Genomic DNA, 24,722 nt, shown 5'->3' with positions numbered 1-24,722 from the left:
GTTTCTCAAAGAGAAGACAAGGAAGAAGGATAGAAACTAAAAAGAGATATATAAAGATGATAAAATGCCTAGTGCTGGCAGTAAAGACACATGTAAAAAAATAAATATCACTTAAGTATGATGGAAGAAGAAATATGGAGGTTGGGAATGTGGAGAACGGGAGTTAAGCCTGAGAAAGACGAATGGCGATAGGTAACGATTATCTGAGGTAGCCGGAAAATATGCAATGAAATAGGGCTATGAAACAAAAATGGAATCCCCCAGCTGATATATTTGCAGGGTTCCTTAACACAGTAAACTCCTTTGTCTAAGTAGCTCTCTATCACTGCAGAGGCAGCCCTCCTCCTCCTGCCTTCCCTCAGACAGCGCCAAAATAGTTAACGAGTTTATAGACATATTTACATCCTCTGCAAAATGAGCAGTGCTTGGAGAAGCTTCACCAATCACTGATGAGAGAGAAAATGTGAGAGAACGAGTAAGAGATGGAGAAGGGGGGGGGGGGGGGGGGGCTGAGATATATAGGAGGAGATACATGGGTGATAGAAGAGAAACAAAATGACAATTTGAGATAATTAGGATGTCATGTTACTAAACAAAACAAAAAGAGGAATAATCAGGGACAATAATCAGTGCATTCCCCAGATAGAAAATGGGATTACTAAAAAGCTGATCAATGAGCTATAACAATGGCATTATTATTATTTTTTAGTATTTATACAGCGCAGACATCTTCCACAGCACTGTACAGAGGAAATCGTGCTGTTCCTCAGAGGCGCTCACAATAGAATCCCAACCATAGTCATATGTCCATCTTAGTCTAGTGCCAATTTTTAGGGGAGAGACAATCATCTGTATGTTTTTGGGGTGTGGGAGGAAACCAGAATGCTTCGGGAAAACCACACAGACATGGGAGAACATACAAACTCCAAACAGATAGTGCCCTTGCTGGGACTCGAATAGGGGAACCGGCGATGCAAGGTGAGAGTGCTATCCACTACCCCCCCCATGGCATTAGAATGTTAGTTACAAGAAACTTGTGTTATCCAGAACTCAACTAACCAGCAGTCTCAACCAACCAGAACAAATCGCTGGCAGTACTCACAGTGGTGGAAGGTTAACTTCTTAGGCTTTTTGTGGGCTCTGCTATGCTTAACCTCCCTGGCGGTCAATTGATTTTTGGCTGCGCGACCGCGGGAGGTTTTATTTAGCCTAATTTTTTTTTTATCATGTAGCTAGCCTAGCGCTAGCTACATGATTCCCCCCTCCGTGCGGCGTCCCTCCCACCCCTCCGATCGCCACCGGCGATCAAGCCCATTCGGAAATCCCGTTCTAAACTGGATTTCCTTCAGGGCTTCCCCCGTCGCCATGACGACGAGTGGAGTGACGTCATCGACATCGTGACGTCACAGGGAGTCCCGATCGACCCCATGGCGCAGCCTGGCGGCGATTGGCCAGGCTGCGCAAGAGGTATGCAGGGGGGCCCTGTATCGGGGTTGTAGCGGCGCATCGGCGGCAGCGATCGCAACAAACACGCAGCTAGCAAAGTGCTAGTTGCGTGTTTGAAAAAAAAATTATGCAAATCTGCCCACCAGGGCCTGAGCAATCCTCCGCGGTGGCTTACCCCGAGCTCAGCTCGGGATTACCGCCAAGGAGGTTAAACACGGAAGTCCATGGCTCTCCCAAGCTTAATATACCTTCAATTACTGCATTTTAACATTTAATACAGAGTTCATGAATGAATGAATATATATATATATATATATATATATATATATATATATATATATATATATATATATATATATATATATATATATATATATATATATATATATATATATATATATATACACACACACACACATATACATACATACATACATACATACACACACACACTGGACAAAATTATGGAAACACCTAACATTTTGGCATCATAATCTTTGAACATGTTTTAAACAATCAAAACTTGACATATGCTAATTTTTTTTTGTTTATTATTTTTGTTATTTGATATGTTTAAGTAAAATAATTGTTTTTTACAGATATTTAAACCAATGTTGGTTATAATTTATAAAAATGGCAGATCTCTCAGACTTTCAAAGAGGCCAAATTGTTGGTGCTCATATGGCAGGCGCTACTGTAACAGAAACTGCCCGAATGCTTGGCATTTCAAGAGGTACGGTCTCAAAAGTAATGACTGCATTGAAAGAGAAGGAAAAACGTCCTCAGCAAAGCACAGTTGTGGCCGAAAGTCGAAGTTGTTTGAGAGAGACCGTTGGACTCTAAATCGAATTGTTAGAAAAGTTTGCAAGACCACGGCTCCTAAAATCACTGCAGAGCTAAATGAACACCTACAGAACCCAGTTTCCACAAAAACTGTTCGCCGGGAGCTGCACAAATCTGGATATCCCCTGGCTGCCATTCTAAGTGGTTACTGAGGCACAAGCATGCCGCTGGAACAAGCAAGCCTAGAACAGGCATGCCACTAAATCCTCTGGGCAGAAGGTGGCATCTGCAAGCTCAAGCTGGGTCATAGGCTTAAAGTATTAAAGGCAAAGAGTCAATAAATCAGTCTGAGAGCTAGCATTGTTTGAGGACAAGGTCAGCAATGACAGCTGTCATAATCTCTCAGTATAGGTCCACTTTAAGTAACACATAAGATAGGGCCTCATTAAAGGCCTATTCCAGCTACAAGTGTTTCCCTGGACCTGTTGTATATGCACTCAGCTGCAGAGCTTGTTTTAGTCTGTGTATAATCTCTGTGCTTGGCCGATGCCAAATAACTCGCTTTGAAAGTACCTGGTCTTAAGCTCAGACTTTACTTGCTTTCTGCAAACAGCTGAGATTGCTGCTTCCACACAAACCTTTGCTCGGTGTGCACCAGCTCAGTATCTGGAGCTCCAGGTAGTCATTAGTAGCAGGGATGGTCAATGAGAGCAGAGTGTACTATTCTACGTAAGGGAAGAAGGGACAACAGGTGGCCCATGATTGAGTGGTGTTACTTGGCATGAAACACAAACAATAAGCTTGTTCTTGCTTGCTTGCTGTATGGGCCCGTTTCCAGTATAGAAGTGATGCGAATGCAGCTACCTCGCCGCATCACTTCCACTTCCCTTCGCATCACTCCCGCATCTCCCAATGCGGAAGTGAATAGAGGAGGTGGGACGCGGATGCGGCCGTGCGATTATCTGCAGCATGCTCCACACTGCATAACCTGCACGCAATGGAAACTGTTCCATTTCAGGACACCTAATGGAAACAGGCCATAATGTTGTGGGACAGCTGTACACATGCTAGATTCTGGACTGAGACTTCGGAGAACAAATGTCTCTCCCAGTTTTTTCTTGCTAGCATATGTTTGAAGATCAAAGCAAACCTGTGATGTCTGCAAACCACCAGTGCTCATGTGTAGTAGCACAGTCCCGATCAAGCTTGGCCTTTCCCACCGAAGCCCAAGCTGGTCCGTGTTACTGTGCATGCACGAGCCATCTGCAATCACTTGTCAACAGTTTTTGGCTGGATCGAGGAGAGAAATGGCAAGGAGGATCTGGGCGGGGGAAACCGCTGGATTATTCCGAGGTTTCCCACTACCTAGGTAAGTACCCAAATTGGGTATCTTCCCCTCCCCCCCCCCCCCCCCCCCCAGGTTTACTTAAGAATAGAAACATAAGCATTCTACCAAATCCTCACTACATTTTTTTTCAATTGACCGCTGTTAAAGCGGATCGTAGATGAAAAACTAACTGTTACAAGTAACTTGTCTATATATCTTATCTAAAGTTTGGATAGTTTACACAGCAAATCTAGCTGCAAACAGCTTTAACCAGCCGGGCGGTATGGACGAGCCCAGCTCGTCCATTACCGCCGGAGGCTGCCGCTCAGGCCCTGCTGGGCCGATTTGCATGAAATAAAAAGCAGCACACGCAGCCGGCACTTTGCCAGCCGCGTGTGCTACCTGATCGCCGCCGCAGCGCGGCGATCCGCCGCGTGCATCGGCGAAAGAGGGTCCCCCCAGCCGCCTGAGCCCAGCGTAGCCGGAACAAACAGTTCCGGCCATCGCTAAGGGCTGGATCGGAGGCGGCTGACGTCAGGACGTCGGCTGACGTCCATGACGTCACTCCGCTCGTCGCCATGGCGACGAGGTAAGCGAAACAAGGAAGGCTGCTCATCGATCAGAAGAACGCATCCGGAGCGCCCTCTAGTGGGCTTTCATGCAGCCAACTTTCATATGGTTAATAGAAAATGATTCCCGTGATACAATGACAGCAGCCATGTGGTTTGTAAACATTACACAGAGGCAGGCTTATCTGTATCTTGAGCAAAAAAACCTAATCCCCCTCCTCCTCCCCTCTGCCTCTGAAATCTCTGGCTAGTAACACCTCCTCCTCCTCCTCCTGCCTAGACTGAGCTCCCATGAGCCCTTGCTACTGCCAAGGCTCTCTGAAAACGTGTGGGCAATAGTTTATTTAGTTTATAGGGAAATAGAGTATCAAAACAAAAACCAAAAAGTATTTGGCTTGAGGAATGCCCTATAAACAATAGGAAAGGAACACAATTATACAATGAGTAAAAGTTCACCTCGGATCCACTTTAAGTGAGCATTTACAACCTTCAGCTGAGTCATAGCAAATCACAATGGAATTCTTGAAAGGTCAATAAATTGGGGGATTTTTAACTGTAGCCACATGCAGCACCCACAGCTATAATTCTTTATCTTAAATAAATGTGAGCTGTTCTGGACTGATTACTGATATATTGCTGCTAATAAGTATACAGGTAATAGATGAGCTTTTCTGGATTCATTATCAATATTATGGCTTCAATTCACCAAGCTTTACAGCAGTCACTAATGCAAAAAACAACAGATTTTACTGGATAACTTGTTAAGTTACTGACTAGTGAGGTAAATTACAGACTTATGAGGTAAATACCTCAATAAATGTCAATTCATTAAGATTAGAGCATTTGGTAAAACAAGTGAGATGTTCGGTATTTTAAAGAGACCCTAAAGTGCAAAAAGTGCCCCCTGGGGGTACTTATCTTGGGAGGGGAGAGCCTCTGGATCCTAAAGAGGCTTCCCTCGTCCTCAAGCTCAGCCTCGTTACATTGTATTTATTCCTTTCCGGGTCAGAGTTTACTTCCTGGCTTCAGGGAGTGAATTACAAAACCCCTCTGAAAAAGCGCTTTTTACAAAAACACAGCGCACAGTGGATCGCCGGGACGGGGGGTTGGGAAACAGCACACAAACGCAAAACGGTTGCTTTTGCTTTTTTGTTTTTAGCTGTGAATGGTGCCTATCTGTTCATTTCATTTTTTAAAAATTAGGATTCCATTTAAGACCAGCTTGGAGCTGTCAGTAATTAACAATTAGACATTCAGTAAAATTAACAGACAAAGGAGACAGCCAATAGGAGACAGCCATCCCTTCCTACTACCCAAACCATTGGTACCGACGTACTGCTAAGTGGGACATCGGAAAAGTAATAAAAAAAAAAAACCTGGTGCAGAAGCAGAGGACATTCATAGAGGCTTTCCTGTATTCCTTTAGATGTAAATATTTATAGACTGATGCACTGAATCAGAGGGACTAGTGGAGTCATGCAGTCTAAGGCCTGGTGCACACCAAAAACCGCTAGCAGATCCGCAAAATGCTAGCAGATTTTGAAACGCTTTTAGTTATTTTTCTATGGCGTTTTGCTAGCGTTTTGCGGATTGCTGCAGCGGATTTCAGTATAGTAGGTTTCATATATTGTTACAGTACAGCTGTTACTGAACAGCTTTTGTAACAAAAACGCCGGCAAAACCGCTCTGAACAGGCGTTTTTCAGAGCGGTTTGCGTTTTTCCTATACGCACCCGCAATCCAAAAAATGCCTCACCCCGGCATTTTTCGTTTCTGCAAAACGCCTCCTGCTCTGGTGTGCACCACCCCATTGAGATACATTGACCAAGCGGATCCGCAGCCGCAAGCGGCTGCAGAAACGCTGAAAAAGCCGCTCGGTGTGCACCAGCCCTAAATGGATGCTGGGAATACCTTTTACTATTGTAACTATCAGAAGCAACAATTTACTATTGTAACAAATGGCAGCTCATGGCAGACTACTTGTACCAGAAAAATCAGCACAACTCTGGCCAACAGTGGGAGAACATCACATAGCAAAATACAGTTTGCTGCCGAGACCTGCTCCACAGCTGGTTAGACTACTGTTTACCATACAGGTCTTTGAAGCCTTGTTTTTGGGGAAATTACTGAACTATTGCCGCATGTGTGAAAATCTTAATGAATTGGGGGAAAAAAAAGTCTAAAATACCAAATGTGAAATTTTACCAACCTATTTTGTACTGAACAGGTCATAGTAAATTGAAGCCATTGTTTCAGTGATTGCTGCATGTGAATTCAATCGCACCAAAACGAATCTATCTTCACTATATTCTAATATGGTCCAGGTAAGGGTTGTCAGGGCTGTGGAGTCGGATTCCAGGAGTTGGAGAAACTTGGGGCACATGGAGTCTGAGTCGGTGGATTCAATAAGCTGAGGAGTCGGATTATTTTTGTACCAACTCCACAGCCCTGGTAAGTATTAGACTAAGGAATCCGAGTTGATGAGTTGGAGCAATTTTGGTTACCTGGAGTCAGAGTTGGTGATTTTATAAACTGAAGAGTGAGTTGGAGTCAGATGATTTTTGAACAGACAGCCCTGCTATCCTCTGGCTCCCAAGAGTAGGCACTTGCTACAGTACATTTTAATTTTCTTCAGTGTTCTCTGACATTAACAAATCATACTAAGTAACTTAACCTGTCCTAAACCAGGACCACCACCCAGCTGGACCTCACTTAGCAGCAATCCACAAGAAGTATCTGGGTGTGAGATCTCTGCTAGTGTTGGGCGAACAGTGTTCGCCACTGTTCGGGTTCTGCAGAACATCACCCTGTTCGGGTGATGTTCGAGTTCGGCCGAACACCTGACGGTGCTCGGCCAAACCGTTCGGCCATATGGCCGAACTAAGAGCGCATGGCCGAACGTTCCCCGAACGTTCGGCTAGCGCTGTGATTGGCCGAACGGGTCACGTGGTTCGGACCCGAACGCGCTCTGATTGGCCGAACTGTCACGTGGTTCGGGTAAATAAATACCCGAACCACGTCATATCTCCGCCATTTGTCTGTGGGTTTAGCTTTGGGTAGGCAGGCAGGGTAGTTCGCGCTCCAGCCACGCTAGCCAGGGTCCCCCCCAGTCATTGTGTGTCGCTGCTGGGAACAGTAGTACACCGCTCGTTCAGCCACACTATATAGCATTCTGTGTACTGTTCTGTGTCTGCTGGGAACAGTAGTACACCGCTCGTTCAGCCACACTATATAGCATTCTGTGTACTGTTCTGTGTCTGCTGGGAACAGTAGTACACCGCTCGTTCAGCCACACTATATAGCATTCTGTGTACTGTTCTGTGTCTGCTGGGAACAGTAGTACACCGCTCGTTCAGCCACACTATATAGCATTCTGTGTACTGTTCTGTGTCTGCTGGGAACAGTAGTACACCGCTCGTTCAGCCACACTATATAGCATTCTGTGTACTGTTCTGTGTCTGCTGGGAACAGTAGTACACCGCTCGTTCAGCCACACTATATAGCATTCTGTGTACTGTTCTGTGTCTGCTGGGAACAGTAGTACACCGCTCGTTCAGCCACACTATATAGCATTCTGTGTACTGTTCTGTGTCTGCTGGGAACAGTAGTACACCGCTCGTTCAGCCACACTATATAGCATTCTGTGTACTGTTCTGTGTCTGCTGGGAACAGTAGTACACCGCTCGTTCAGCCACACTATATAGCATTCTGTGTACTGTTCTGTGTCTGCTGGGAACAGTAGTACACCGCTCGTTCAGCCACACTATATAGCATTCTGTGTACTGTTCTGTGTCTGCTGGGAACAGTAGTACACCGCTCGTTCAGCCACACTATATAGCATTCTGTGTACTGTTCTGTGTCTGCTGGGAACAGTAGTACACCGCTCGTTCAGCCACACTATATAGCATTCTGTGTACTGTTCTGTGTCTGCTGGGAACAGTAGTACACCGCTCGTTCAGCCACACTATATAGCATTCTGTGTACTGTTCTGTGTCTGCTGGGAACAGTAATACACCGCTCGTTCAGCCACACTATATAGCATTCTGTGTACTGTTCTGTGTCTGCTGGGAACAGTGGTACACCGCTCGTTCAGCCACACTATATAGCATTCTGTGTACTGTTCTGTGTCTGCTGGGAACAGTAGTACACCGCTCGTTCAGCCACACTATATAGCATTCTGTGTACTGTTCTGTGTCTGCTGGGAATAGTGGTACACCGCTCGTTCAGCCACACTATATAGCATTCTGTGTACTGTTCTGTGTCTGCTGGGAACAGTAGTACACCGCTCGTTCAGCCACACTATATAGCATTCTGTGTACTGTTCTGTGTCTGCTGGGAATAGTGGTACACCGCTCGTTCAGCCACACTATATAGCATTCTGTGTACTGTTCTGTGTCTGCTGGGAACAGTAGTACACCGCTCGTTCAGCCACACTATATAGCATTCTGTGTACTGTTCTGTGTCTGCTGGGAATAGTGGTACACCGCTCGTTCAGCCACACTATATAGCATTCTGTGTACTGTTCTGTGTCTGCTGGGAACAGTAGTACACCGCTCGTTCAGCCACACTATATAGCATTCTGTGTACTGTTCTGTGTCTGCTGGGAACAGTAGTACACCGCTCGTTCAGCCACACTATATAGCATTCTGTGTACTGTTCTGTGTCTGCTGGGAACAGTAGTACACCGCTCGTTCAGCCACACTATATAGCATTCTGTGTACTGTTCTGTGTCTGCTGGGAACAGTAGTACACCGCTCGTTCAGCCACACTATATAGCATTCTGTGTACTGTTCTGTGTCTGCTGGGAATAGTGGTACACCGCTCGTTCAGCCACACTATATAGCATTCTGTGTACTGTTCTGTGTCTGCTGGGAACAGTAGTACACCGCTCGTTCAGCCACACTATATAGCATTCTGTGTACTGTTCTGTGTCTGCTGGGAACAGTAGTACACCGCTCGTTCAGCCACACTATATAGCATTCTGTGTACTGTTCTGTGTCTGCTGGGAATAGTGGTACACCGCTCGTTCAGCCACACTATATAGCATTCTGTGTACTGTTCTGTGTCTGCTGGGAATAGTGGTACACCGCTCACCCGTCACTGTATAGCATTGTGCTCTGTGTCGCTGCTGGGAATAGTGGTACTGTATAGCATTTCTGTACTGCCACTGTACTGCTGCCAGTCAGCGTGTACTGTAAGGATAAGTGAAATGAGGAAGAAATCCGGTGAAAGAGGGAGGGGCAAGGGAAGAGGTGTTTCCCCTGACGGTTCACGTACAGGCCACAGGGGAGCACCCAAGAAAACCCACTCAATACCGCCCATGTTGTCCAGGACAACAACCCTCACAAATCCAAAAGAACAGGACCAGATAATTACTTGGATGACCTCTCAAGCGTCCAGCAGTGGGTTAAGCAGCACCAGCACATCACGCACGAGGTCCGAGTCCTCAGCCAGTTACAAGGAGCCAGTGGGCACAAAGCTGACACAACCGGCAGCGACACCACGCACACAACTGCCAGATAACCAGTCCGATGAATTACCTCAGGACACAATGGGGTATTCGCAGGAGCTATTCCCAGCCCAACAAACTTCCACCTTTCAAAGGTCAATGGAGGAACAGCCAGAAATGTTGTGCCTGGATTCACAACCGTTAACTGTGGGAAATGCACCGCGCACTGAAATACAAGGCGAGTCCGAAGAGGACTCGGAAACCCAAATCCCAGAGCAATTTGGGCAGGAGGGGTTGCAATTGCAGGAGGTCGGCCGACAAGATCTGGAAGACGACGTTGGAGTGTGCTGCGCAGAGGTTGTTGTGGGGAGCTCTACTCCACGGCGGTGGCCCACAATGACATATGACGAGTTTGAGGAGATGGAAGAGGAGGGTATGGACAATGTGGACAGAGACCCAGATTTTGTTTGTGAACGAGAACATCGCCGTCGTAGCAGCAGCACAGATGAGTCTGTTGAAGAACACACTGCTGCACGAGTTCGCCTTGTGCCACAAGGTAGGCGGCGCGCAATTTCAGGCACCACAAGCGTGGAAGTTCAAGTGAGAGGCAAAAGAGGAGCAAACAGAAATCGCCAGCAAGGAGGCAGGTGCTCCAAAGTCTGGGCTTTCTTTGAAGACTGCACTGAGGATGTTACCATGGCGATTTGCAAGGTGTGCAAGACCCGCCTGAGCAGGGGGAAAAATATTAACAACCTCTCCACCACCAGCATGAGCCGTCACATGCTATCCAAACATCCCACTCTTTGGGCAAACGCGTCAGGACAGGGTACCAGAAACAACACTGCCTCCCTTGGGTTCACCAGACCCGCCTCAGCAGCAGCAGTAGCCCAGCCATTGCGTGGTTCACAACATTCACAAACATCAGACGACGCTGACACTGTCACTTTCCGGAGTAGTGCTCTTGAGGTCTCCCAGTGTTCATCAAACACAACAACCAACAGCCCTTCCGTGTGCAGCGCTACGGTTCAGTTGTCTGTGTCGGAGATGTTTGAGCGCAAGAGGAAATTGCCAGCAAATGACCCCCGGGCCGTGGCAGTAACAGCCAGCATAGCCAAGCATCTGGCCTGCGAAATGCTGCCATATCGATTGGTGGAGACAAACAGCTTCAAGGGCATGATGTCAGTGGCCATCCCACGTTACGTGGTTCCCAGCCGCTACCACTTTGCACGCTCTGCAGTGCCTGAGTTGCATGAGCACGTGGTCAGCAAAATAACCCGAAGCTTGAAGAATGCCGTTGCCTGCAAGGTTCACCTCACCACTGACACCTGGACGAGTGCGTTCGGCCAGGGTCGATACATCTCCCTTACCGCGCACTGGGTGAACCTTGTGGAGCCTGGCAGCGATTCCTCACCTGCTACGGCACGGGTGTTGCCCACGCCACAAACAGCTGCACCGCCGTCCCTCCCACTGGATAACAACAGCAGCACCTACCTCTCTGACTCCTTCTCCTCCAACGCATCTCAAAGCTGTACCTCATCCGGAAACGCTAACCCAGCAGCAGTAGGATCGTGGAAGCAGTGCAGCACAGCTGTTGGCATGCGTCAGCAAGCGTTGCTGAAGCTAATCTGCCTTGGGGATAAGCAGCACACAGGGGAGGAAATTTGGAGGGGAATAAAGGAACAGACGGATTTGTGGCTGGCACCGCTGGACCTGAAACCGGGCATGGTTGTGTGTGATAATGGGAGTAATCTCATTCGCGCTTTAAGGTTGGCTAAGCTGACACACATCCCTTGCCTGGCGCACGTGATGAACCTAGTAGTTCAGCGGTTCCTGAGGACATACCCAGGCGTGCCCGATCTGCTGTTGAAGGTGCGTCGAGTGTCCAAACATTGTAGAAATTCCAGTACTGCTTCGGGGGCACTCGCCAAGATGCAGGAGCGCTTCAATCTCCCCCACCATCGCTTGCTGTGTGATGTCCCTACGCGCTGGAATTCTACGCTGCACATGCTAGCCCGCTTTTGCGAGCAGAAGAGTGCAGTGGTCCAGTACATGACGGCGCAGTACCGAGGCGCATCCGGCCAGCTGCCAAGCTTCTGTGGATCCGATTGGGCCAACATGTTGGACCTCTGCCAAGTCCTCCAAAATTTTGAGCAATCCACGTTGCTTGTGAGCAGTGACAACTCTTCAGTCAGCATTACCATACCACTGCTGTGTTTACTGAAGAGGTCGATGTTAAAAATCAAGGAAACAGCTGTCATGATGCAACTGGGGGAATCTGAAGGAGAAAACGATCAGCGTGATGGTACCAACATCAGGCCATCCGCCTCAGGGAACGCTGGCCCCAGCAGCTATGACGAAGAAGAGGAGGAGGAACAGCTGGAGTTGGAGCAGGAATTTCATGCCACCACTGACGAGGGCCAGAGCGGTGCACGTTGGACTTCCACAATTCAACGCAAATGGTCAGCAGAAGCAGACCAGGAGGAAGGTGACGACTATGATGCATCACAACAACTATCACAACGCTCACAAGAGGATGATGAGGATTCTGGTAGGACTCTGGCACACATGGCTCAATTCATGCTAGACTGCATTGAACGTGACCCACGCATTGTGCGCATTCTGGACAACACCAATTACTGGGTTTATACCCTTCTGGATCCACGGTACAAACACAATGTTCCAAAACTGCTTGAAGAAAGAGTCAGACAGGTCAAAATGGAAGAATACCAGCAGGCCCTTGTGGAGACTTTAGAGAGGAGATTGACATCCTCCCCCTCCTCTAGCCAGTTGTACGCAGACAGACTGACTTCCGCAAACCCAGGACGACCAGGAGGGCAGCAAACAACGCAAGCCGCAGCTAGTACCCAAAAGGGAATGGTATCGGCAGTGTCCTTGGAGTGGGAAAATTTTCTGACACCCATGCAGCCGCAGCCCACTGAACAGCAAGCGTGCAGATCCACCTCCAACACCGATCGCCTGGAGAAGATGGTCAAGGACTACATGTCAGATGGCGTAGCTGTGTCGAACCATCCATCTGCACCCTTCAACTATTGGGTATCGAAGCTAGACACCTGGCACGAACTGGCAATGTACGCAATAGAGGTGCTGGCTTGCCCGGCAGCCAGCGTTATGTCGGAACGCTGTTTCAGTGCTGCCGGAGGCATCGTCACAGATCGGCGTATCCGCCTCTCTACAGAAAATGCAGACCGTCTGACTCAAATTAAAATGAATCAATCCTGGATTGGAAATGACTACGCAACACTCCAGGACCCCAACCAAGTAACATGACCAATGAACATCTGGGATGGTGTTGCGTTTCCGGGCCCTGTTTATTGAACCTCTCATCTGTATTACATTTATGACTGCATGGCGGCAAAAAGCATTGCTGCTATATCCGCACGCTTTTTGTCCACATGCAAGGCCTGGGTTGTTGTGTCTCACAAAGCGTGGCCTTCTCCTCCTGCGCCTGCTCCTGTTCCATCACGTCTGCTGCTGCTGGGTTAGCGTTGCCGCGTGGTCCCTGTTTATTGAACCACTTATCTTTATTACATTTATGACTGCATGGCGGTACAAAGCATGCTATCCGCACGCTTCTTGCCCTCATGCAAGGCCTGGGTTGTTGTGTCTCACAAAGCGTGGCCTTCTCCTCCTGCGCCTGCTCCTGTTCCATCACGTCTGCTGCTGCTGGGTTAGCGTTGCCGCGTGGTCCCTGTTTATTGAACCACTTATCTTTATTACATTTATGACTGCATGGCGGTACAAAGCATGCTATCCGCACGCTTCTTGCCCTCATGCAAGGCCTGGGTTGTTGTGTCTCACAAAGGGTGGCCTTCTCCTCCTGCGCCTCCTCCTGTTCCATCACGTCTGCTGCTGCTGGGTTAGCGTTGCCGCGTGGTCCCTGTTTATTGAACCACTTATCTTTATTACATTTATGACTGCATGGCGGTACAAAGCCTGCTATCCGCACGCTTCTTGCCCTCATGCAAGGCCGGGGTTGTTGTGTCTCACAAAGCGTGGCCTTCTTCTCCTCCTGCGCCACCCTCCTCCTGTTCCATCACGTGTGCTGCTGCTGGGTTAGCGTTGCCGCGTGGTCCCTGTTTATTGAACCACTTATCTTTATTACATTTATGACTGCATGGCGGTACAAAGCATGCTATCCGCACGCTTCTTGCCCTCATGCAAGGCCTGGGTTGTTGTGTCTCACAAAGCGTGGCCTTCTCCTCCTGCGCCTCCTCCTGTTCCATCACGTCTGCTGCTGCTGGGTTAGCGTTGCCGCGTGGTCCCTGTTTATTGAACCACTTATCTTTATTACATTTATGACTGCATGGCGGTACAAAGCCTGCTATCCGCACGCTTCTTGCCCTCATGCAAGGCCGGGGTTGTTGTGTCTCACAAAGCGTGGCCTTCTTCTCCTCCTGCGCCACCCTCCTCCTGTTCCATCACGTGTGCTGCTGCTGGGTTAGCGTTACCGGTCCCTTTTCCTGGAACCTCTTATATGTATTACATTTATGACTGCATGCCGACAAAAAACATGTTACCTGTGCAAAGAAAACAGACATTTCCCGCATTTAAAAGACAGTTTTCCCTTTGAAACTTTAAAATCGATTTTCTCAAAAACTATAAGCTCTTTTTGCTAATTTTTTTTTCCTCTTGTACCCACTCCCAAGGTGCACATACCCTGTAAATTTGGGGTATGTGGCATGTAAGGAGGCTTTACAAACCACAAAAGTTCGGGTCCCCATTGACTTCCATTATGTTCGGAGTTCGGGTCGAACACCCGAACATCGCGGCCATGTTCGGCCTGTTCGGCCCGAACCCGAACATCTAGATGTTCGCCCAACACTAATCTCTGCCTCCCCTGCCACTACATACGCCAGGTATTTTACTGAGTATGCTGTTTATTCAATTAGCTACATAAAAACAAATTGCAGTTCCTGACGCTGCTTTCTGACATGATGTTGCCTCAGTTGAGCACACGTTCTTTATGAGACACTAATCGCTCACCATGACGTTTAATGAATATCAGGGTTCCACAGAAGGCATCATTTATAAGTGTCCCTATATCTGAGTTGTCTGCTCTCATTTCATTCCCGTCTCCAAATGTTCCCACCTCCTTCATTTCCAGCCGCACAGCACAGAAGCTTGTTAGCGATTCCTAGCAGTCTGTCTGGGGGGCATGATTATTATTACTATTTAAAAAGCAAGACTGCGCAAATCACAAAGCGCAAAGGATACTGGGAGGACTGAGGTACCTTCAAAACCCTGTTCTAATTTTGGCTGTGAGACTTGCTAGCCTAAAATGTCTGAGCAAACAAGGATGACAAACAAGCAGAGAGAATGGAAAGAAGGGCAATGGCAATATAAAATCTGTGCATCGTTATTTTATATGTGATCTTGTCAACACACATTACCATTGTGACCCCACGATGACCCTTTTCATTTGAAAAAAAAGACAATTACAGTTTATGTAAAAATACAATAAAGCAAGTAATGAAGGAGAATGAAACAGCAATTTTTGAAAACTGTTGCAATTTTATCAAATGGTTGGGAAAATGTTGATGTGGGTAATCCAGTCAGAAACATCTGATCTGCATGCTTGATCAGGGTCTGTGGCTAAAAGTATTAGAGACACAGGATCAGCAGCACTGCTAGACAGCTGGTATTGTTTAAAAATAAATAAATATGGCAGCCTTCACATCCCTGTTACTTTAGGTGTTCTTTAATTGAATGGCTCAAATAAAATGATTTTAAAGCTGAATCAGACAATGGAGGGTGAGTATTGGTTAGGGCTGGGCATGGATTGGGATACAATGGAGTAGGCAGAGATTGGGGCTAGTTTTAAAAGTTAGACTGTTTAGGATTAGGATAAGGGGTAAGGTTAGAGTTAAGGTGCGTACACACGTCTGATTTTTCCAAACAACCGGTCATTTAGACGTCACATAGGGCGTGTGTACAAACAGTTGTTCAGCCGATAACGCTGGTTTTGGCGGATCCGCTTGGCGGATCGGCCAAATCCAGTCTTATCAGCTGAACGATCGTTGTACACGCCCCATTTTACGTCCAAACGACCGGTCGTTTGGAAAAATCAGGCATGTGTATGTACCTTTAGCCATCAGGAAGTGGTGAGCTCTGGGGGGGGGGGGGGGGGATGTCAGGCAAGGGATTTAGCACGGGGGGGGGGGGGAGGGCCTAGAGTCCACCTAGTCACAAAGTAAAAATCAGGGCTGTGGAGTCCAAAAATCTTCCGACTCCAACTCAGTTTATGAAACCACCGACTCAGACTCCGGTACCCAAAATTGCTCTGACTCCAACTCCACAGCCCTGGTAAAAATATGTGAGTATGAGTACTCACCTTGCCAATGCTCTGCGAGCCATCCAGATATAACCACATAACAGCATGGCATCAAACATAATTATGTGAGGTCACCTTACACATGGCACACATGTTCAGATTGATAACTTGCCTTTCTGATTGGCTGCAATGAGTAATGAGACACTGCTTACTAAATGTAATCCATTTACAACACTAATCACATATGGCAAAGAGCAATGTATACATGTCATACACAGCAACCAGGTAGCAGTACTAGCAAATATCTATAAGTACCCTATCTGAAAAAATAGACAGGATGCGGTTATTGTTAGTGTTCCCTGCACAGCACTACTACATAGAAAAGTAAACCGTGGAATGTGGAATATTTTATCATCATCATACACGGTCGAGTCCTTGTTATGACCACTACTTAACTTTGATGTCAGCCAATTAATGAGTGAATGCATGTGCTGCACCCATATCATGTGAGTATAAGGTGGGATATCAGCATGTTGCCAATATAGTAACCATGGCAGTTATAGGAGAAAAAAACCCACAATATATCAGACACTGAAAAAGGAATGATCAGCTGGTAGCAAGTGTTCAGAGTGGGTTTAGGCCTTGTTCACATTGCGTTCCAATTGAGTTAGCAATCGCGTTGGGCATTTTTGACAATTTTTTTTGCAATTCCCGGCACTTGGGTGGGCGGTGCGTATTTGTTAAAAGCGCTTTTCTAAGCATTTTTCCAGAGCGGTTTTGTAATTCACTCCCTGGCCCACATCAGGAAGTGAACTCTTTGACCCGGAAAAGAATAAATACAATGTATTTATTCTTAAAAACGCTCTCACATTCTCTGCACACAGCAATTTTGTGAGCCTTTGCATTTTTCCTATACCTTCCCATTGAGAAAACAAGAATTCCAGGTGTCTACCAAAAAACAGACTTCCTTTATTCAATAAATTGTTGATAAATTAACAACCATAGAAAATCCCTCTTATCCCCCCTTAAAAATCTGTGAAATTACGGCCGTGAAATGACATCAGCTGATAGATCACACATCCACTCACTCACACCACACTGTCAAACTTCTATGTGACCACAATGAAAGCAGTTCTATCTATGCATAGAGATATAAAGATCCGGGATGGCCATCCTTTAATCACTTGCAATTCATATGCACAAGTCCACCGCTTTACTGTATAAGTTTTCTGAAACGTGCCTCAATCAATTGTGCCACAAGGGATGCAGGCTGTGATAGTTCTTGGCTAGATGCTATGCTCGTATGCTGCATAAAAACAGACACCAGTAAGATGATTTAATACACTATAAAAATTGTAAAATTATTTAATCCCAAAAGTTTTTATTTCATAAAACTTTCATCAAAAAAGTATCTCGTTCAAATGTTTTCAACACATTTGCCATTCTCAGGAACCCTGACAGTGGGAAAGAGTGAAATCTACTCAAGTTGGAACCCAGACAGAAAGGAAAACCTGAAAGTGGTTTTAATCCTTTCCTATTATATTTAAAAGGAAACAACTTCACTGATAAGAATATGAAGGCTGCCATATTTATATTTCCTTTAAAAAAAATACTAGTTGCCTGGCACCCCTGCTTATCTATTTGGCTGCAGAAGTGTCCGAATTGTACCAGAAACAAGCAAGCAACTAATCTAGTTAGATCTGACAATATCAGAAGCACCTGATCTGCTGCATGCTGGTTCAGGGTCTATGGCTAAAAGTTTATGGCCCGTACTCACGGGCTGCAAAAATCGCCTGTCGCCAGCACACGTGAGCGTGTGGGCGACAGGCCGGCAACGGCTTCTCTCCAGGTCCCTCCGCGTACTCACGCCGAAGAGGGACCAGCGGCGAGACGGAAGCTGTCGCCGACGTTCCTCCTCCCCCCGCCGGAAGCTCCATAAACCTCAATGGAGGTTGCTGTCGCTAGTCCGCGTACTCACGCGGACTAGCGACAGTTGCGGCGGGGGGGCAGCGGCTACTGTCGCCATGCGATTGAAAGTTTCAATCGCCTGGCGACATGAGCGACGGGCGACAGTTCAGGGTGCGCGCGCGTGCGGCGGCCCATACTCACGGGCGACCTGTCGCCGCAACACGCGCGCGCCGCGTGTTGCGGCGACGAATGTCACTCGTGAGTATGGGCCATTAGAGGCAGAGGACAGCCAGGCAACTGGTATTCTTTTGCGTTGCATTTCTTTTTACCTGTTTTTATTCCATAAAAGGTGTACCTCATGCACCGCTACCTGACATATGTGTTTGGAGGGCTATGACAGTTTACTAATGTTAGCATAGTTATAAACTGCACATTTGCAAATAATGATGTAACCCTATAACCCTGAGTGTCATATGCAATGCAAATACATAAACACTGCAATGCATAGAGAACACTACATGTGACATTCAGGGATGGGTGGTTATAATACAACGCATAATGTGTTAAAACAGTTTGAGAGAGAAGGAAGGAATAAGTGATGACAAAAAGGAGGCAGAGAAACACATGAATAACTAGAGTGACTGTAACAGGAGAGGACACAAGTGATGGGGAGATGGAACAGTGGAGACATGAAAGCAGAGCTTACAGTTTCAGCACCATGGAGAGCTGCTCATCTAGGAAGAGGCTGTATAACATTATAGAGTACCTAATAAATGTGGTCCCTTAAGTGCTTTGTTTACTGAGTATTTACAGGTAAGGACAGTAAGGACTGGGGCACACTGGAAATCGCTAAAGCCATCACAATCGTTAGTGTTTTGTGTAAACACTTTGAAGGCAATTGCAACTGTGATTTCTGGCAATTAAGGTAGCGATTTGTAAAGAGTGTCAGTGATTTCATAGCGTTTGCGAGTAGCAATTCTCAAGTTGTTTGGTAGATTCAAATGCACTGTGCTTCTGGGCAATTCCAGCACCTTAAAAATCATATGCAACTTGCTTACATTTACAATGTATGCACACTTTGCCCGCGCCCCCCTATACTTTGCACTGAAGTGAAAGCGCTTACAAAATGCTGCATGTCCTGCTATTTTCAAAATCACAATTGCTCTAGCGGGCTCACCTCCATACACTTTCATTAGCAAAGAGCTTTTAAAAGCCCCGGCGATTCTCAACCCGCTAAAATCGCTCAAAAAAGTGCTTTAGTGTACCCCAGGCCTAAGGGGACAATGCACAGTATCTCACAAAAGCCAATACATCTGTGACATTTTTGTAAATATTTGAATATATCTTTTCATGAGATAACACTGAAGATATGACTTAAGTACAATGTAAAGTAGTCAATAAAAAGCTTGTATACAAAGCATGGAAATACCTTCCTGGGACAAAGTGATAAGTGGAATGAATAGGGGGCATCTCCAGCATTCTACCAATGTGTCCCCAGCATCGCCACAGACATGCGCTCTTCTTCCCACTGTAGTGAATGAGTCAGTGCAGCATCCAAAGATGCTAATATGGTGAACATTTGGCTTCCTAATATGTGAAGGCTTCTGAATCTGTCTGAGGTTCAGAAACAGATCCTTACCCAAGGAGAGGGAAGCCTCTGCATCCTTATGAGGCTTCCTCTGATCCCCCATTGCTGCTCACGGACCCTCCAGCTGATCGGGACTGCGCTCCTCTTCTGGCACAAGTGGGGCCATGCTGCAGCTAGCTTACTGCTCAGGCATGGCCATACTCACACTGGCGCAGACCGGCCTCGTGCTTGAAGATTTCAGCAAAGCTTGGTGTACAGAGGCGCCAGAGTAGAATAAAAACGGTTAAAAAACGTCTAAAAGAGGGAGATGTTCAGGTGGACTTCCCTCCCTCAAAAATATTAAACTCAATTGAGTCAATATATCAATACAAAAATGTTTTATTTAACTCCACTTAGTGCAACCAGGTGTGGTCCCGCTTCATCAGGCCAACAGGAGTATAACTCAATGGGTCTAAATGCAGAAGTGAGCGCCATTTATGTTTGTGAGGATATCTAAAATTTTTGCTTTAAACCACAACCAACTTAACAATACTACACCATATTGGGCTCTCGACTTCTCTTTGTTCTTCCAAGCATTGTGCTTGAAGAGGACCATGATCTCGCTCAAATTACTGACAAGCCCTTGTCAGTAAACCTTGGCGTGGGACCAGAGGAGAGTGAGGGAATCTCCATATGGATCCAGAGGTCCCCCCACTTCTTAGGTAAGTATGTGATTTTATACCCGAGCTTCAGCTTGGGTACATTTAACATATCCCGAATCTCAGATCGACAGTGAGTATACAGATCAGGTGCTGTACGTACTCTAAATCCGCTGGCAGCATGCTGGTTTCAGGTCAGTGACTCACACACTGCTATAGTCAATGTTACAGCTAGGTAGATGGCATTTTTCAAAATGAACAAAGATGGCAGCTTCCATATTGCTCACGTCCAACTATCCTTTAAACAGGTTAAATATGGACCTGCTGTGCCGGACTTGCAACCTATACACCATAACACTGCCTGTCTAGATATAAGAGATTTACAAGTAGCTTCCAAGCTCAATACTTAAAATTCATAATAAACAATTTTATAGAAACTTTATCTTTTTGTATATTAATGGGTCAAAGTCTGTCACTATTATTTTACAACTTAAGCATAAAAAAAAAAAACAACTATCTTGATTAGTAATCAGATATAGTGTATAAGCTGGAAATTCTTTGTATTGATTTGATAATGTGCAGAGTACAGTATGCAGTTAAGTGCCAAATTCTGCCCACGAAAAGACTGTATTCTAAGCCACGCCATATGCATTGCCTGCTGAATGTATGCGACTATAAGAGATTGCTACTTCCTTTACACCATTAAGCCCTTTTCATGTATGAAACATAATTAGATTTCTAACACCTGCTGTGTGCTCCATAACAACTAGAGCATAAAGAGTGTATTGAGTAGAAGGGCTCCATACACACCAATGCTCAGATTAATATTCACTACACACCGCACCATTTCAAACTCTGTGTAGGCTTTATCAGTTGCTGCTGATGCGGCAGCACACACAGGCTGTCCCTGCAGGTAAACCGAACTTGACATATGACCAGTAGGGGTGCCATAGTACACAACATGGATGAGGGCAGAGGTCCTTTTATTGCCACACCTCAACCTACTTTTGCATGAAACAGACAGAGTAATTAAAGCCTTACTCCACTTTTTTATTTTTTATTATATCTGTTGGATTTATTTTTCTGGGTGCAGCACGGTGAGGTTGCCTTGCAGCGCTGGGTCCCAGCCAGGGGCACTATCTGCACAATGTTTGCATGTTCTCCCCATGTTTGTGTGGGTTTCCTCTTGGAACTCCAGTTTCCTCCTACATCCCAAAAACATACAGATAAGTTAATTGGCTTCCCCCTTAATTGGCCCTAGACTACTCTACATACACTACACTATACATACACAGACATATGACTATGGTAGGGATTAGAGTGTGAGCCCCTCTGAGGGACAGTTATATGGAAGGTCCGAGCAACTTAAAAAAAAAAAAAAAAAGTAATTTACTTACCCAGAGCTTCCTCCAGCCCCGAGCAGCCACTATGTCCCTTGCAGCAGCTCGGCCCTCAGCCGCTGGCTCCCGGTCCCCTCCGCTGCAGAGGACGACCTTGCGAATGTCGTCCCCTACTGCGCCTCCACAAGCGCCGCTGTAAATAACTCGTACGTGGAGTGGCGTGGTGTGGAGAGCTGCGACGAGGGACATAGCAGCTGCTAGGGGCTGGAGGAAGCCCCGGGCAAGTAAATCACTTTTCTTTTTTAAGCTGCTCGGACCTTCCCTTTAAAGATGATGGCGATATATAAATAATAAATAATAATCCTGTTGCACAAAATTTCACTCACTTCCTGTCCCTTTATTGAGTGTCTCTGGATATCTCCCAGTATGGAACCTGTAAAAAGGGAACCTCTTATAATTCCAAGTTGATGCAAACTTTTTGTTTGATTGATCCATTTTCAAGCTTCCTACATTTGCATGGAAATTAGCATTCCATCTACATCAACTCAAAATGATTAGCATCTCACTGACCATCAATAGTACTCCATGAAGGTGGCACATTTGTTTTTGGCAACCTGTAATGCGTTTCACTAAACAAATCCAAACATGCGTATTCCTTGTAGGGATAGAAATGGTACCTTCATATTACAAAACAAGGTTCTTTCATGCTACACTGCCCACACATTGGTAAGCCGTGAACAGACATTGGTTGGGTGTATGATGCACAGTCTGACAACCATCATGAAAGATATGCATGTAAACATGTAATCTGGTCCAGCCCTTGTGCTCATTCCTCTGGAGAGAGGAGAGGGGAGGAGCTGCAGATCTCTAGCTGGAAAGAGATACATTATCAATCAAGCAGAAAATCAATTTCAGCTGATCTTTATTCTTTCCAGCAGGATGGATCCAGATGTTGTGGGTTGTATTTAAAGACATACGTTATTGTCCAATCTGATCATAAACAACTAGGTGCAACACATCTATATCTGTAGCTTTAGTTTTCGTTCCCTACTGAAAAATGCAGCAGTCTGGAGCTTTCTATTTTTTTATAGAATAGCAGTGCGCACCAATGTGATATGTGACATACAGTTCAGGAAAAGTGTCAGTTTTATTAAGTATATTGATTGGGGCCAAAATGCAACACATATGGCAGAGCATTGCTAGGCAACATCCATCATTATTTAGTGTTAATGGACCTTTAAAAAGGCCAATCACTGACGAATCTCCATTAACTACAAAAATGACCTCGGCTAAGTAGAACGATTTTTTCCCCATTTTATTTCTTATACATGTTCATATGTAGTTGGCAGAACAAGTTACATCTATGTCACCTATATAACTTGATGTAATGAAAGAAAAAGGCAATTTTACAAGGCGATAGTGGCAAGCGTAAAGCCCGGTACATACGCATAAGGAATTGTTACCTGCAGGGCTGTAAAGTCGGTACAAAAATAATCCGACTCCTCAGTTTATGAAACCTCTGACTCCGACTCCAGGTACCCAACATTTCTCTGACTCCTTAGTCTAATTCTTACCAGGGCTATGGAGTTAGTACAAAAATCATCTGACTCAGACCCCTCAGTTTATTGAAACCACCAACTCCAGGTACACAAAATTGCTCCAAATCTCAGACTCCGACACCACAGCCCTGGTTACCTGATTTTTCGAGTGACAGTATGGGGCTGACATTGTAGAGATGTGTCGCTAGCCTGCAGGCTAGTGATTCATTCTGTTGCTATGCAGAGTGAAGGACAGTGAGTAGTTTGTGAGTGACATCACAGCGACAGGGTGAGTGGAGAAAATGTTTTTGGGCAGCGACTGGCTTGGCAGATTGCTGGCCGAGGTGTGGAGGGCCATTGAGTACAAGCTTGTGTCTTGCTTCAATTGAGTTTCAACTAGGGTGTGTACAGGTATTTAGGCTGTAGATTGAACCACACTACACTGAGGTAGTGCCGCTGTGGCCATCCCAGAAGTTCGTATCACTTCCTTGGTGTCCATTGCATTGGAAATGTTGTAGATAGCATAGCATCTGTAGCATGTTTCACTTCCGTCCGGTGTCCGGAAAAGTGGTGCAGGAAGGGACTTTGCATTCCATTACGGCTACAAACACAACAAACATGTCAAAATGTACATGCCAGTTGTGGCCTCCTTCAGGAAATGGTTAGTTTTCCAATGCCTGCACACAAGGATGCATATACTGGGAGGCACAATGCTGTCGTGAAGTATTTAGTGTACATTACAAATTTAAATAATTCCAATTGGTATAGCGCATTTCTCCTTTTGGACTCAAAGTGTTTGCAAGGCAGATACTAGATCATGCTCAGTAGGCAGTAGCAATATTAGGGAGTCTTGCCCAAGGTCTCCTTACTGAATAGCTGCTGGCTTACTGAAATGGGAAGATTCTGTTGGATATAAGTCTCTCAGAAATGAAAAGCAGAATTCCTACTCTGGGTATCCACATATGGTTTCTCAGTGGCTTCTAAGAACAGACAAAGTACTTTACAGCAATAATAAGACACTGGTCCGTGTAATATGCCACAATATAGTGGTAGTTCCCTTTGATATATAACTTAGGGCTGGTGCACACCAAGAGCACTTCTGAGCGCTTTTCAAAAACGCTTGGGCTTCAAAAAGCACTTGACTAATGTATTTGAATGAAATGGAGCACACCAGAGCGATGTGCTTTTTTCCCAAATGCAAACGTGGGTACTGCAGCATTTTTGCTGATTTCTGAGGCGATTCACCCTCAATGTTAAGTACAGGAAAGTGGAAAATCGCTCTGAAAAGTGCTAGATCAGAGCGATCTTCCAGGCGTATTTTGTCACAGAAGCTGTACAGTTACAGCTCATATATATATATATGCGCTACACCAAAACTATATATATATATATATATGTTACACCAAAACGCCCCCGAACATCACTAGGCATGCTTAGTAAATCGCTAGGCACATGCCTAGAATCGCCTTAAAAAACGCACTCTAAAAAGCGCTAATCGATTGCTTTTACGCTAGCGCTTTTTGGTGTGCATTGGCCTATACTCTGAGGCAATATTAAGGTGCCATCTTTGTATGAAAGGGTGAACACTTTTTAGCAATATTAAGACTTATTCTGAGGCAAAGCTGAGGCATGGTATCTATATACGGTAAGCTTACACTTTTTAGAAATATTTTAGCGTAGGTTTTAAAATGGTACTTCTAGTTCACGTTTTCAGCTCCACTCCATGCCCAGTTGAACACAATGTTTATTGTTTATTAAGGATTTTGGTTGCATCCCACGCCCATTTTTTCTCGCTTTGGCTGTCAACCTCTTAAAAGTCTCTTAACGCCCACCTCCCCCTCGTAA

General features: G+C 45.8%; 1 protein-coding gene across 3 annotated transcripts in view; it reads right to left on the bottom strand.

Annotated features, from left to right (window-relative positions):
- The window catches only part of DSCAML1 (DS cell adhesion molecule like 1), a 406,342-nt gene that overhangs the window by 129,910 nt on the left and 251,710 nt on the right, over nt 1-24,722 (bottom strand). The gene's annotated exons all lie outside the window — the stretch shown is intronic.

Source organism: Hyperolius riggenbachi, chromosome 6 (assembly GCF_040937935.1).
Source record: "Hyperolius riggenbachi isolate aHypRig1 chromosome 6, aHypRig1.pri, whole genome shotgun sequence".
NCBI classification, from domain to species: Eukaryota; Metazoa; Chordata; class Amphibia; order Anura; family Hyperoliidae; genus Hyperolius; species Hyperolius riggenbachi.
Note: the sequence above shows the minus strand (reverse complement) of the source record. Positions and strands in the feature narration are given on the sequence as shown.